Below are 14,491 nucleotides of genomic sequence, written 5' to 3' on the forward strand. Positions count from 1 at the left end.
ATGTATTCACTGATTGGAGATGATTATGTTTCTGCTGATATTTCAGTGTAATAATTTGCCCTCACCATGTAGTCCACAGGGACAGGTTTGATTTGATCCTCTGGTTGAGAAGTGAGGGTCTAACCTGATGCCACCTGCAGCATGGAACTATAGACTTTCCAAATGGAAGACATTTTTTCTGCACTAATACATGAATACAGATTTCTGGACTTCACTGCTAGGGTAGGAGTTAAACTTTTAGTTATCAGATCCCTTGTGTGATATAAACTATCATTATGAGATACATTTTCTTTCCATTATGCTGTAATAAAACCCTCCTGCTTATAATATAAATATATACATTTCCTCTGAGGCATCCTATTTGCTAAAGAACATCATGGAAATCTAATCTCCTTTTAATCAATAAAACACCAAATGATGTTTCTATTTAATGCAAACTTTGCTTCTTACCATGTAATGAACCTGTTTCTATTAAGAACACAGCCATTAATGGAATAAGTAATGCATTACTACTATTCCACTGCTACAGTCAGGTTTCTCTTAGTATTTCCATTATAAACTCAACTATTTAAGAGTCTGCAATTTTCTGAGCTGGTTTGCCTATAAAATCATTTTATACTGCTTGAGGGCTTGGGGCTTGGGGGCTTGGCTGGTTATTGTCATGTGCAGGGTCTCTCTCTCTAGCTCAGCCACAGACTCCCTACGTGACCCTGGCCAAGTCATTTAACCTTTAGAACTTTACTCAGTCCAAATGGAAAAGGGTCTAAAAAAGAGAGAGAGATGCCTCAGAGGCAAGAGAGATCCAAGTTTAACTACATTTGAAAGAATGGCCCTAGGGAATGATAATGGACTGGAGAGACTTTTGCTTTTGGGACATGAGTGCAATTTATTGTAAGCCAGTAATGAAAAGAAAATGGAAGCACGGCATTTTCCAAGAATAAAAACTATGGGTGACTGCTCAAACCATTTCTGATGGATGCCTATCAGAAGAGATAAACAGCTGTAATCTGGGAGAGAAAATACTTATGACCCAATCTATGCTTTTGCAAAGGTGCTCTTTATTCCTGCTTTTTTCAAGTTATTGCTGAAGGAAGTTCAAGACCTTTTTCTTCATAAGATGCTCACCCAGAATATTTTATATCCTTATTGGGTTGTGCTAGATCTCAGTCATATTGTTTCTATTATCTGATAAATGGCAGGGCTTTCAAGAAAAAAGACAAGAAACATGTATTAGGAAGCTCCAAAACATGTATTCACTGGAGCAGAAGTTGAAAGGAATTTGAAGATTAACAAACACTTTGATGAGCAGAGAGCAGAATAAAAAGAGGGGACAGACATTTCACAGCTGAATTTCATGCTCACCCCCTCATGAATTCTGTTTCCTCCCATGCAAGCAGATTAGTGGATCCTCCGCTAGGGCAGGGAGAACGTGGCTCCAGTGTGAAAGGTCTGTCCCTTGCATGCAGTGCTGACCTGACATTGCAGTTTAAGGCAGCAGTGGTAGGACAGTTTGAATTTCAAGCTGGTTTAGCAGCTCCAGCTCAAAATAAAAGGGAGGATGAAGCTCTACATGCTAACTAGAGCTAATGTTCAAATTACCTTCCCTTTGTTCTTGCTCCAGCCTGAGTGAAGAGGAAAAACTTCTTCGCTTTGCTGGTGACTGTGAACTGGAGCAGATTGCCCAGAGTGGTTGTGGAATCTCTCACTGAGAGATTCCTATTCTAGAACTATCTGGATACAATCCTGTGCAATGTGCTCTGGGAAGAGCCTGACTGAGCAGGGATGTTGGACTACATGACCCCCTCTGGCCTCTTCCAACCTCACCCATTTTGTGATTCTGTGAAGGACTTGTAGGGTCCCTTGTAGGGACTTGTATATGTGTGTAAAACAGCCTTAATGTGTGAGGAATTCTGGCTGCAGGAGAACTGGAAAGGCCATCCTTGACTCCTCTTTCTTCCTCCCTTGTCTTGGACCACTGAGACTGAATAAAGGCAAATACTGGCTTGGGAACATCACAAGAGGGGTCACCACAGCTTTGAACCCCCTAGACAGCTTGGGCACCAGCCTGGAGATTAATCAGAGTATATTTGCTGGCACTTACTGCCATCTTCAGTTTCCTGCCAAAGCTAAGGCATGGATGGCCTGGCTCTGTGGCCTAGCAGTCAGGGAGTGGGACAATGATTCCCTGTCATATTCTTCCAAACTATTGTGTCAGTTGCCTCTACAGGTGGATAGAGATTATTTTTCTCCATCATACTCAGTTCAGGTCTCTGAGTTTTACTTCACAGGTGTGAGTGTAAGAATCAGCTTCCTAGACTTGGGAGTGAATCCCTACTCTGACTGCCTGACTCAGGAACCACAGACAAGACCTGTCTCTAAACATGCAGGAGAAATAGCAATAGTTATTGTGTCCTCTTGACAACTGAGGGAACACAAAGCATGAAAAACATTTAAGATCATTGGAGGTCCCCACAGCAGGGTCAGAAACCAGTTTTAGTTCTCCTAATCCCAACAGAGAGCCTTAATCATGAGATGGGTCAGCTATTATACATGATGTGCAACAGGTTTTGATATAAAGAGATGGCTGAGGTGATTCCTGCACCTGAAGCTCCAGGAGGATGGTCTGAGGGAAGGACCAGCCCATCCACAGTGTCCAGTTACCAGCTGTGACTGCACTGGTGGAGGGGCAAGGAGGAAAGAGCAAAGGAGGAAGTTGACAGAGAGAGCCATCACATCCAGAGGCTTTAGCCTAGCACAGGTAGCACTTTCTTTATTTCACATTTATTTTCTTGCCGTGCTAAGGGAGGGGAAAATAGACACGCTTATTTCTCCTGCTCATTTTCCTGGACCATCTGGTGCTGAAGCAGAGATGACATATCGCTGCGAAGAAGGGGAAGATGTCACAGCTTTCACTAATAGCTGTGGGAGGAAAATAATTATTTTAAAAGTATGTGGGCTGTACAAACCGTACTTGTTAAGTCAAACTACCAGGAAACTTATTTCAGACACAAAACATTTGATATTAAGTAATCAGTAATGTTAGAGATCAGCAATCCCAGCCATGAATGTCAGGCTCAGTTCTGCTGCAGGCACTGCCCTAACTCAGGCCCCACCTCACTGAAGCCCATGTAAAACCTTTTGGGTCTTCTGTTTTGAGTAAGAATGAGAAATTATAGACAAGCCTATGCCACAGATTACTCTCAGTAAGTATATCAGGCATTGCAATCAGGCAGGGAGACAGGTCAGGAGAGGTGGTGAAGCCAATAATGTGGCATGTATCACCTCCTATGACAAGAACATATTGATTTGCTTCCCCTTAGCTCTAGTTCCTCCTGTATTTTTTCTCTAAAGCCCTTAGGGTGTCTATGTGCACTTGCAGTTCTAGATAATTTTATAATTTGTAATTATTAAACCTTGAAGCACTAGAGATGTGAAGAGAAATGAAGTACTTGTCCTGCATAGGGATACTCAGAAACATCAGTCTCACTGGACAGAAACAAGGTACATTTGCAATTGTCATTCAGCAGCTTTTTTAGGAGTATTTTGGAAATAATCTTGAAGACTTTCTGATTCAGATGAGAAACTTGCAAGATATGTGGAATGATAATTTAAAATAGGGATTTTTTAAAATCAAATGGAACAATTTGACTCATGAGTAGTCTTCTTTTTTTGGAATGAAGTGAACATTTCCTCTTCCTCCCCCCAAACAAATCTGTTTCACTGAAATGTTGGCGTTTGAAAAATGTTGATAAACTGTAGTTACAATAAGAGCTAGTCAGAGAATGGAAACAGATTTGGTAAATGAGTGTAAACAAAACAGCTTGAATTTGATTCCTGGTATTTTGTGCAATTGCTTTGCTTGTTCTTTGTAAACAAGTAGAGCTAGGACTTTAGGCATTCAAAAAAAAGAAAAGAAAAAAAAAACCCAAATACAATGCCCAGAATGTTTCCAAATTTGTGCCAGGCTGAACTAATAATATTGAGCATTCAATAAAACACAATACAGCATCCTATTATTTTCCTGTTTGGAATATTCTTTTAGTCAGATAGGAGCCAGTCACCCAGTGGAAGCAGTGGATGTGCAGAAGGAACAGTTTAAAAACCAAACACCTGATCATTGCTGTCTGAAAAAAATATTGAGTGCTGAGTAGCAAATGTTCATGAAGACATGTGGTTCATGTCTAGACAAAAGCAAGATGATATAGATATTTATGGAAATAGAGAAATATGCCCCACTCTACAGTACATCATCTCCTTACTCTATAAAAAAAGATCATCTTGGAAGATTCTGGACAGTCCTATGAGTCTAACTACATTGCAAATGTAAGTTTTCAAGTGTTGTCAAGCCAGAAATATTTATCAATATTAGTTCAAAGGTATGTTTTCTAACAAAGTGAGTACCTAATCCAACAGGACTTTGCTAAAAGTTCTGGAGAGAAGGTCACAGATAAGACCTCCAGAGGCTTTTGTTGGAAACACTGCACTTGGTTCTTTTTCAAAGGGAGATGCCATATCCAATTGGAAATAAAAGATGTCTATTGGAAACTTAATGCAATTTTATTGGAGCTAAATTCAATCTCTCCCTTTTTGATGCAGTAATGGGTCAGCACACAGAACTCAAGGGTGCAGCCTCAGACAAGTAATGCTGCTGTGGTCAGAGGTGCCACTGGCAGAAGAGTGCTTCATAAACAAGAAATCCCTAAAAAATTGTTTAGAATACTTAAAAGAATAGTGCTCTTCTCAGTCACTACAGACCTGCAAACACTCACCAGCAAGGTTTTCCCAGCCATCACCACTAGCCCAAGGTTCAAAGAGAAAATCCATGCCCTAGATAAGCAGATCACTTCTCTAATGTTATTTTTCCCTCCTTCCTCAAATGGGTTACACAGCAAGCTCTCTGCTTCAGCTGATTAAAGCAGACCATGCATGAGGGAGTGGGAGACACACACAGAGTCAGACCCTCCATTTATACAATCTCCATTGACTCCAGTGGGGTGCCCCAAATTTACAGCAAGAAAGGCTCTGCCTACAGACTCCCAAGGGATTGACTGGGAGCCTACAACAAGCCATTTCCAGGGAGTAAGGTATTTTTGTGAGAACGATTCTTCCTATGCCTTGACTATGAAACAGAAACTAACAGAGGCAGAGGTTACACTGTGATATTTATGATACCCAAAAGGGAACACAGTGTTTTTGAAATGCTTGATAACCCAATTTACATGTTTATTCTGCAAAACAGCCATTTATTTACAGGCAAAAAAACACCTATACTTTAAAAGCATTTTTTAAAAGAGAATTATTTTGAAATTGCAAAATGAGAAGATATTTTTCAGCTGTTTTTCTCTCTTCTTTCTCTTGTCTTGGTCTCTGGCAAGAAATACAGCAAGGTAACACTTGAAATGGTAGAGATCATTCATAACATCTCCATCCACTTTCCACGCCTGCTTTGGCAGCCTGACTTGTGTCACAACTATCACAAGTTTATTTATAGTTCAGGGGCATTGTGGGAGGTCAAGCAAGGAGGAAGAAATTCTGATTAAACCACTAGGGAGTCCAGAGAGGAATCTTGTTGTGCTAGGGGTGTTCTTGGAGTTGTTTGGGTTTTGTGGTTTTGGGTTACCTCTTATTTTAATGCTCATTTACAAAACAACATGCTTTGAAAGTTATTCCTTCTTTTGATTTCTCCATGTTCCTCCTCTGTGGAGGAACATGGAGAAATCAAAAGAAGGAATAACTTCTGCTGTTTTGGCAGAGGAGGAACATGGAGAAATCAAAAGAAGGAATAATATCACTGCTGTTTTGGCAGTGATGGTCTAGAAAAGAGTGAGTGCTGAAGACTTTTCTCAGGGATAACACAACAGGTCACAAGAGGTTTCTGTGCTGATGGCTCTTGGTGAGTTGGCAGAGATGGTCCTCTGTGGAACATCAAGAAGATGGTACCCTGCTGTCTAGAGTGGTCTCTGGTGGCCAAAAGCTGCAAAAAATTGCAATTACAGAAGCAATGAGCTGCCCTGAGCTGGGAGAATTCATGGGCAGGCTTTTCCTCACTGCTGTTCTTGCAGATGAAAGAAGGACTGGTTCTAAAATTGCAGCTCCCTGCTCTCTACACACCAGCACCAAGGAAGGAGCCAGGTCTAAATTCTCTGCAGGACTGAGCTGTTTGCTTCTTCTCTTTCTCCTTCAGGGCATTTCCTTCCCTCCAGAGGGTGCTTGAGTGGTAGGGGATGGAGAAATCAGAGGTCATAGCATGGTATAGAAGAAAATTTAAGATAGAGGGTTGCAGTGCACCTCAAAGGACCGTGGGGTATTAGTGGGCACATCCTGGGGAAACCAGGCTCTCCTGCAACCCATTGTGCAGCAGAGCTCTCTCTGCAAGCTGGAATGGGGCATATCAAGGACTCCCTTGAGCAAATACAGGACAATAATTCCAAAGTTTTGCATGAAAGGGGTACTCAGGGTGCTACATCTTCAGCAAGGCAGTAACACAGTGGTGGCAGGTCAGAGACAGTTAATGCAGCAGCTTTTAGCTGGGATTCACTTGGTATATGCAGATAGAGATGAGACTCAGTTTTCCATCTCATGCTGCCTCTAACACATGACAGGGTCAACAGACTGCTATAGAGATCAAGAGGAGAGATCAGCCTTCCAAAAATTCAATATTAATTATTGAATATTTATGTTTACCAGGGGGAATGAGTGAGCAGAGTTTCTCTCTAAGGCTGTGTATGAATCTTTGTATTTCGAGAACAATATAAATCAGGCCTTTTTATTTGTCATTTGTGTGAGATGAAAATTAACATCACAAGCATTATTAATAAGGCATGAATGACAGAAAGGAGAGGAAGCAGAGCAGCTCACTCCCTATAAGTTTCTCTTTCTGTATATTAAGTAGATTTATCATGTGCTAATTCCCTGCTCTACTCATTTCTTCTCCTTTCTTTCTGGCAAATTAGTGTTTCAATAACATTCACATGCCCCTGATTAATAGACCTGCCCCTCAGCCATCAAATTATATCCTTTACCAAATATCAACAAATTCATCCTCATTACAAACAAAGGCACCAGGTACCAGATCTGCTCTCTGGGGTGGCAGATGGAGGTCTCAGGGGTGGGTTAAGGCACAGAATAACAACACAACAGCACTAAAACAGAGTCTAAAGGATTGGTACAAAGGATGTGCAGAGGAAGAGTGAGTGGACAAGACCTATCCATCACAGGGGTCCTTCTAGCCTTCAGAATCCACTTAATAGAAGTTAATTCTCCTTGTCTTCAGGCCCTTTGGCCATACATCTCCACCTGTTTCATAAAGGGAATTATTGTCCTCAGTCTAACAGGTGAGGAAAGTGAGAAGCTGAGAAATTAGGGCCCCAGGCTCAGGAATACTCAGGTGTTAGACTTTAACAGAATTTCACTTAATACTGCAAGTCTGTCAGGTGTGTTGGGTCAAGAGCTCAACACTCAGATTTACAGCCCATTTGCTCAGTCTGAGCACAGAGGCAATGTGGAGAGCAGCTTTTGTCCACCTTGGTCCTTCTGGGTGAGCAGAGAGTGGGCACACAGATCCCAGTGCTCACAGAAAATACCCAGAACTGAGGACAGGCATTATCTGCCTACCCAGACAGAGACCTGAACATCTGGAACAGGCACTAAGAGGTGCAGATGAAACTCCTCCAGCTACCACCAAAGCTGCTGTAACAGGGGAGGAAAAATTCCAAGTGGCTGTGGGCTGCAGTCACCCCTCTCAGGGCTCAGCACCAAAACCTGCCCTTGGACAAAACACATCTTGGCTAAAACATCACTGCTGGTGAGATTTTAGTTTCCTTAAAATGGACTGAAGAAATTATGCTCATTCAATTGTAATTTTCAAATGTTTTGCTTTAAAATGCCACTTTGTTCTGTCTTCTCCCCATGAAAAATCCAGTGTCTTTTTCCCTGCAAAAAATCCACACAGTCAGTCTGCCACCAAAATAGATTTCTGGCTATTCTCCTCCCACTGCTTGCACCCTTCAAAATTCCAGACCAGGTTTGTGTCCAAGGGGTAGATGTGTCTCCAGCTATAAAGACAAAATGCCCCTGACTGCTGAGAAATCCTCTCTCATGCTCTTGAAGCTATTTACTGTGCAATATTTATATATTACGATATTACACCTAATCATAATTAACAATGATACTTAGCAGCATCTATATGGCTCTTCACACCTTTAAAGTGCTGTGCAAACACTCATTAATTAATCTTTGCTTCAGGGATCCTGTGCAGCAGTCTCTTCCACAGGGCACCACCAGCCAGTCCCCAGGAATGGAGCTGCCAGATCCTGCCTGGAGCTGGGGGATGGAAATTCCTCCTGCAGGGAAGGTTCAGCTCTCCATTTCTAGGAGGCAAGGAGAGCTGCCTTGCTGCCCAGAGGAGATGTGAAATGGCACAAACCGGAAGAGAAGAGAAGAGAAGAGAAGAGAAGAGAAGAGAAGAGAAGAGAAGAGAAGAGAAGAGAAGAGAAGAGAAGAGAAGAGAAGAGAAGAGAAGGACAAATGGTGGTGGCCTCTCGGGTAGCTGTTGGTAATTGCTGCCCCGAGATGTGCAGGATGTCTCTGCTTCGGCCCGTGCAACTGAAGAACGAGTCTGGACTCTTAACTTTTCAGTCTTGAGGTTGTTTATTAATTCTTATCTACAAAATTTTCTTTCTGCCCAGCAGAGTTTTGCTCAGCAGGGCAGCCACAGGCACTCTGACCGCCCCCAAGGTGGTGTTGTCCTTTTATACTACAAACTACGTATAACATATTTACACTTAATTCCCAATACCTATCACCTGTGTTAGACAGTGCACTTCTACTCTAGACCAATCCCAAAGTGCCAGCATCACTGCAGAAAATGGAGAACAAGAAGAAGAAAGAAGGACTAGACACGCCTAGATTCCTCCATCTTGTCCCCATAACCCCCGTACCAAAAATCCTAAAATCTATATTTTCACCCTGTGAATATTTTATTATTACACCATTCAAACCTGTGTGACTTTCAGGTTCTCATACAAAGTTGGCAACTTGCTCCAGGGGTCATAATCAAATCCCCAGGTGTTCTGGGCAGCAAGCCAGGGTCTCTGAGCCCCCCAGTGGGGTCCTGGCAACTCTGGACATCCAGAGGGATGCACTGAGTTCTGACAGCGGCCCACTGCTTTTACACCCCAGGGCTGGTGCTGGTCCTGAGTGAGGACCCGGAGCCATTTAGTAAAGGGCACTGCCTTTTTTGGGGCACCCCCAATCCTGTGTGCTGGTGAAGCCAAGTGCCCCCACAGCTGGCCCAATTTGGGGGGTTCAGGAGAAGGAAGGAGGTGATGGCAGGACAGGCAGGGTGTGTTGAAGGCCACCAGAGCAGGACCTGCTGCAGGAGCACCTCTGCCCCTTCCAGGTCTCCTTCACACACCACTCCCCCCTGCCCCTGTCTAGGTCCTTGGAGAGGAATTCTCTCCAGTTTGCATTAACAGCAGATGCTTTTTTTTTTTTTTGCATCTTGTGCAGTCCTTTCAATGCTGGTATCTCTGCCTGGATGAAATGTGCCTTTTCTCAGCTTTTCACTGCCTTGCTCTGAAATCTCTGCTCCCATCCCTCCACAGAGCTCAGTAACAGCTTGCTTCATCTTCCTACTGTCAGCACTCTGCTTTGACCCTTTAATCAGGGACTTGGCTTTTATCTGGAAGACATATGCCTTAGGTGTCTTGTATAAGGTGCCACACAAAGCAAATTCAGCCAGGCCTGCCAATAACACATCATCTAACCAGATGGGGATAAACAGACTTGAATTCATTTGCTCCTTTTTCTCTACTCAGTAGCACCAGAGAAAAGGCTGTTACTAGCTTTATGTAATGTCTCTGGGTACAGGGTTTTTGTGCTTTGCATTTGAGGAGAGCTTAGGTCAGCCTCACAGCTTCTTTCCATTAGGGATGCTTGGCATTAATAAAATGAGAACCCTTTTGCCACTTGTGCCTCTGACATTGGAGGTACCAAATATGAATGATGTCATGGAGGGCTTTTGCTTTTTTATTTTTTTGTTTCTTTAAGCTCAGGGAAATCTCAGTGGTGCTTTTTGTGCAATTTGGATAATATAAGGAGGAAGTGTGAGGCGCCCTAGGCAGAGATATATGGTTTGTGTTGAATTGTCAATGGAGAAGTGACCAAGCTCATTTTTTTTTCCTTTGGTGACCTCAGCAAGATTGGTATCTAGATCTCATCAGCTGAAGTGAAAGAGTTATTATTACAGAGCCTGGAGCAGAGCTGACATACTTGCAATGAATGAAGCTGTTTTTAGCTTAGGGAATTCAAGTGGCCAGGCCAGGGACATGATCTGTACAGTAAGAGCAGAGACACCAGCATTCAGACTCACAAAATGGGCTTCAGCCAGTCTAAAGAACAAAGAAACACTTCTAAAAACAGTTTTCTTCTGAAAGTACTAATTGGGATATTCAAAAGCAGTATCATTATCTGCTTCCTGCCCCTGAATACTTTTTAAAGAGATAATCTTTCCTTTGGCCTTTTCCATTAAAATCGTCCCTTTTTCTCCTTGGGAAATTTCAAAAATGGCAGAACATCCTTAAAACATCTTTCCAAAGCTACTAGATTTCAGGGGACATATTCCCCCTGTCGCAAGGCCAGCCTATTCCCTGGATTGCACTCCTTGCCATTGTCGCAGCTGAATTACAGCTGTGAGTCAGAGGCAGTGACACACTGTGACAGTCCTTGGCCATGGGACAGCACCCCTCTGGGAGGGTGGCAAGGCTTGGTACTTATTACTGGACGTGGCTGATCCAGGAGGAGACACCAGCCCCCACATCCCCACCCTGGAACCTGCACAAACAGCGTTGGTGCTCATGAGGAGCTCGCATTTTAAATAAAGCAAAGTGCTCATTTACTGATTGGGATTACAGACACACAGAGATTAGGGCCCTGAGCAGGCACCCCCTGAAGGCAACAGGAGGGGAGAAAAATTGCCATCAGCTTAAGTGAGCATATGGACAGTGACTCCGAGAGTCAAGGTCATGTGGGAAACACACAGCAGGGCTGATATTTCACACCCCAGGTGAATGCATTAACCCTGCTTGGAAACAGCATCTCTGTGCACAACCCTCAGCCTGAATCCAAGCAGAAGCAAGGCTGTGATCACACTGCCTGCCAGCTCCTACCAAAATTGACGGAGTGGAAGGGGTCTCAAAGAGCATGAAGCTTTTGGAGCTTAATTAAAAGCAGCATCTGGGCAAATTAAGGGAGAGAGACTGAAATCAGTGCCTCTGCAGACAAAGAGGCAGGCAGCACCTTGCTGCTGCACATCTGCCTCTGCCCAGCCAGGGCTCTGCAAGGACCTGGAGACATGACAGGGACAGCTCCATCCACCCCCTCTGTCACCACTCAGGAAATCACTTGGTTTTAGCTGAGATTTCACATGTATCTGAAGGTATGGGATCCCATTCAATGGATATTTTATTATGTATTTATTGTGGGAAAACTGTGCATAAATAAAAAATGGAAGGTTCTCTGTGTAAGTAGCATTTCTACCTGTTTCAAATATCCTGGGCACTCAGAAGCAAAAATAAAAAAGCCTAAGCAGGCCATTCTTCTTTGCAGAAGTTTTTGGGTTTATCCACTCAGATCTTGGTTCCACAACAGTCTTTTTAGATATGCCACAGCACAGCTCAACCTTGGGCCTCCTTAATCTGATACAGCAGAGTGGTGAAAATAGGCAAGGCCAGATGTTCAAATACCTCACTTTGGCAGCAAGAGAAGTGAATGGAGCGAGAGGTCAAGGGCCAGGAGAAGAGAAATGGGAGAAAGGCCACAACTTCCAGTAAAAAAAAGTACCCAAGCTCAGAAAGGGCATGGAAGCAAAATAATGAAGTCAAGGACCTCACATGCCTCTGCTGCAGCTGGAAAGAGCTTAAGCCTGAAAGTCGGATTTGGATCTGTCACAATAACCCTGTGGATTTCAGATTGATTGAATTATAACTCACAGGTGCTCCTTGTTCCATGCATTTCTTCCTTGTTGCCCCCACAACAGGCTTGAAACTCCAGCACACAAGGCAGATTAAAAAGGTTGTTTCTTGCATTCTCCTTAACAGCACCACCAGGTCTCTGTCATATTTACAAACATGTATTTTAGCACAAAGGGCCCGATAGAGGAAACCCACCAGCTGTCAGAGGGCTGTTTTGATGGACCCAGTAAACAAGATATTTTGGTGACAGGTAATCTTCATAGTGAACTGATTAATTCCAGAACACAGGAACAATGGCCTTTTTCATCTGCTGAATAATGCATGGATGGCACTGCCACTGGTAAGCAGCAGGGTTCCTGGTTAGCAATAGAAATTCACACACCCATGCTATTTTAATAAGCTATCACTGTTAAAGAAGTCTATTTACGTTACTCATCTTCAACATTTGCACAAACATGTCAACTGGGGAAGTGTGTGGGGGGAGGTAGGAGGGAAAAATGAGGTCATATTCATATACACTTTCTTAGCTCTTTAATTTATATAAGCTTGAAAATTAAGCAAAAAACACCTTAATTCCAAGGGAGTGAGAGCACCGTGACCACTACCTGAAATCTGGATAGAATAAACAAAGTGCAAATAGAACACAGCAGAAGAGAAAAGCCAGGTCAAGGATTGCATGGAGAGCTGGGCATGGCTTGCTCCAGAGTTTGTGAAGTGGAACCATCCTGGATTTTGGCCAGCACCACTGTACCACTGGTCTCTTTGGAGCCACCTGGGCCACAGTTTTGTCACTGTCTCCCCATGAACCAACTAAGAGCTCCCAGAGGAGCCAGACCTAGCAGGTGTCCTGGCCACTCTGCTGTAATACACTGGGGTGTATTACAGTCAGGAGCTCAGGGCTGTTCCACTTGTGTTATGAATTTCAGGCAGCAAAAGGAATCATCTCTTAATTATGGGATCAAGGGTCAGATTGGCTCTTAAATTTAAGTGTATTGTAAGCTAGATGCTTAATGTCTTTTGTAGCCAATGGAGATCTAGTCAATGCTCATCATCTGTAGAAGTCCATTGTTCTTGATTCTACATAATATTGGTCAGCAGATAAAATATTTTGCCTAAAAGAGGCATCTGGTACCATTAGACATTCTGGGATGTCCTGGCTTGCTCCCAGCTACTGCTCCATAGGGGTGCAGTTTTCCATAGATTTTGGGTAATGCTTCCTAGCCCCAGGGAGATATCTTGGATAAAAGAGGGCATTTAAAATGACATCAGATGCCTATGTTTAGACAAATGCATGACATCCCTGACCTTCACCGAATATAATGGGAATTTGGACAGCTGGACATCTAAATCTGTGGGCTGAATCCCACCCAAAAATGTCAAAGTCTCCTCATTTTCAGCAGAGCAGGCTATTAGAGGTCAGATTTTCAAGAAAGCAGCTCCTATTCTGGCATCCGTTCAGCCGCGAAATTCACGAGCCTGATCAAAGCAAGGCTGAGTCCCTCTGAACGAGACAGGGCTGAGCAGGGAAGTCCATCTGCTCCCCCTCTCCTCATGCCCCAACTACTCAGTTCAAACCTAGCCTGAAGACAGGTCTGCAGAGCTGGAAGGCCCAGACCCAGGAATACAATGTGGATCTACATGTGCACAAAATGGAACATACAGCCACACGTGGTGCCACACAACACTGAAATCAGCAGAGCACTCTCCAGCCAACAGCACTGATGGAAATACAATTGTTCCTTTTCCCCATGTCATTGCATCCCTTATCTATTTCCCTCAGAAATAAAGTGCATTTAAACTGGTCTACCCCAAGCATTTCATCTAATATGTGGCTTTCATTTTATTTCATCATTTTGGGTCTTGGTGCTGGTCCAGCTTCATCCCCAGTGACCTCACACCTAAGGCTTCATTTGCATGGGAAGTATTGCTATCATAACATTCATTCCTTGAAATCGTACTCCAAAATTTTGCTGCTTCTTAGCTGTCTGGAAGATTATTTCTCTCCCCTTTTGGGGCATGCATCTCTGGAAAGTTACAGGAAGAGATTTCCTACGATTTGGAGAGTGAGGCTTGTTCCCAAAAGAGCATAAGAATGGTGTAAGTGTGTTTTTCAGGGCATGACTATTTTACTACATAAGAGCTCACTGATTTATATAATTCTATTAGAAGCTTTGAGCCTTTATTTATTTTATTTCTTTTGGCTTTGCAAATAGAAAAATAGGGGGGAAAATTACCCAAATCTTTGCTGTGGGAGACTTTGGAATGCATTCATGTACATCAGGGTTGAGGAGTGCCCAGCTATGAGAGGAAGGAGTGGGGGCCCACAGGCGGCCCCAGCATCACATTGTGAAATGTGTTTTTTCAGTCTCTCTGGGGACCAGTAATTGCACACCTCAGAAAAGCTTTAAGGTAACCAATGTAGAGGGTAATGGCTGCATGAGGAGATCAACTGGCAGAACACATTGAACTAATTTTCTTCCAACCTCCCCCAAATTTTTCTTTAAAATCCTTCCCATTCT

This window comes from Zonotrichia albicollis, chromosome 1, assembly GCF_047830755.1.
Source record: "Zonotrichia albicollis isolate bZonAlb1 chromosome 1, bZonAlb1.hap1, whole genome shotgun sequence".
Lineage (NCBI taxonomy): Eukaryota > Metazoa > Chordata > Aves > Passeriformes > Passerellidae > Zonotrichia > Zonotrichia albicollis.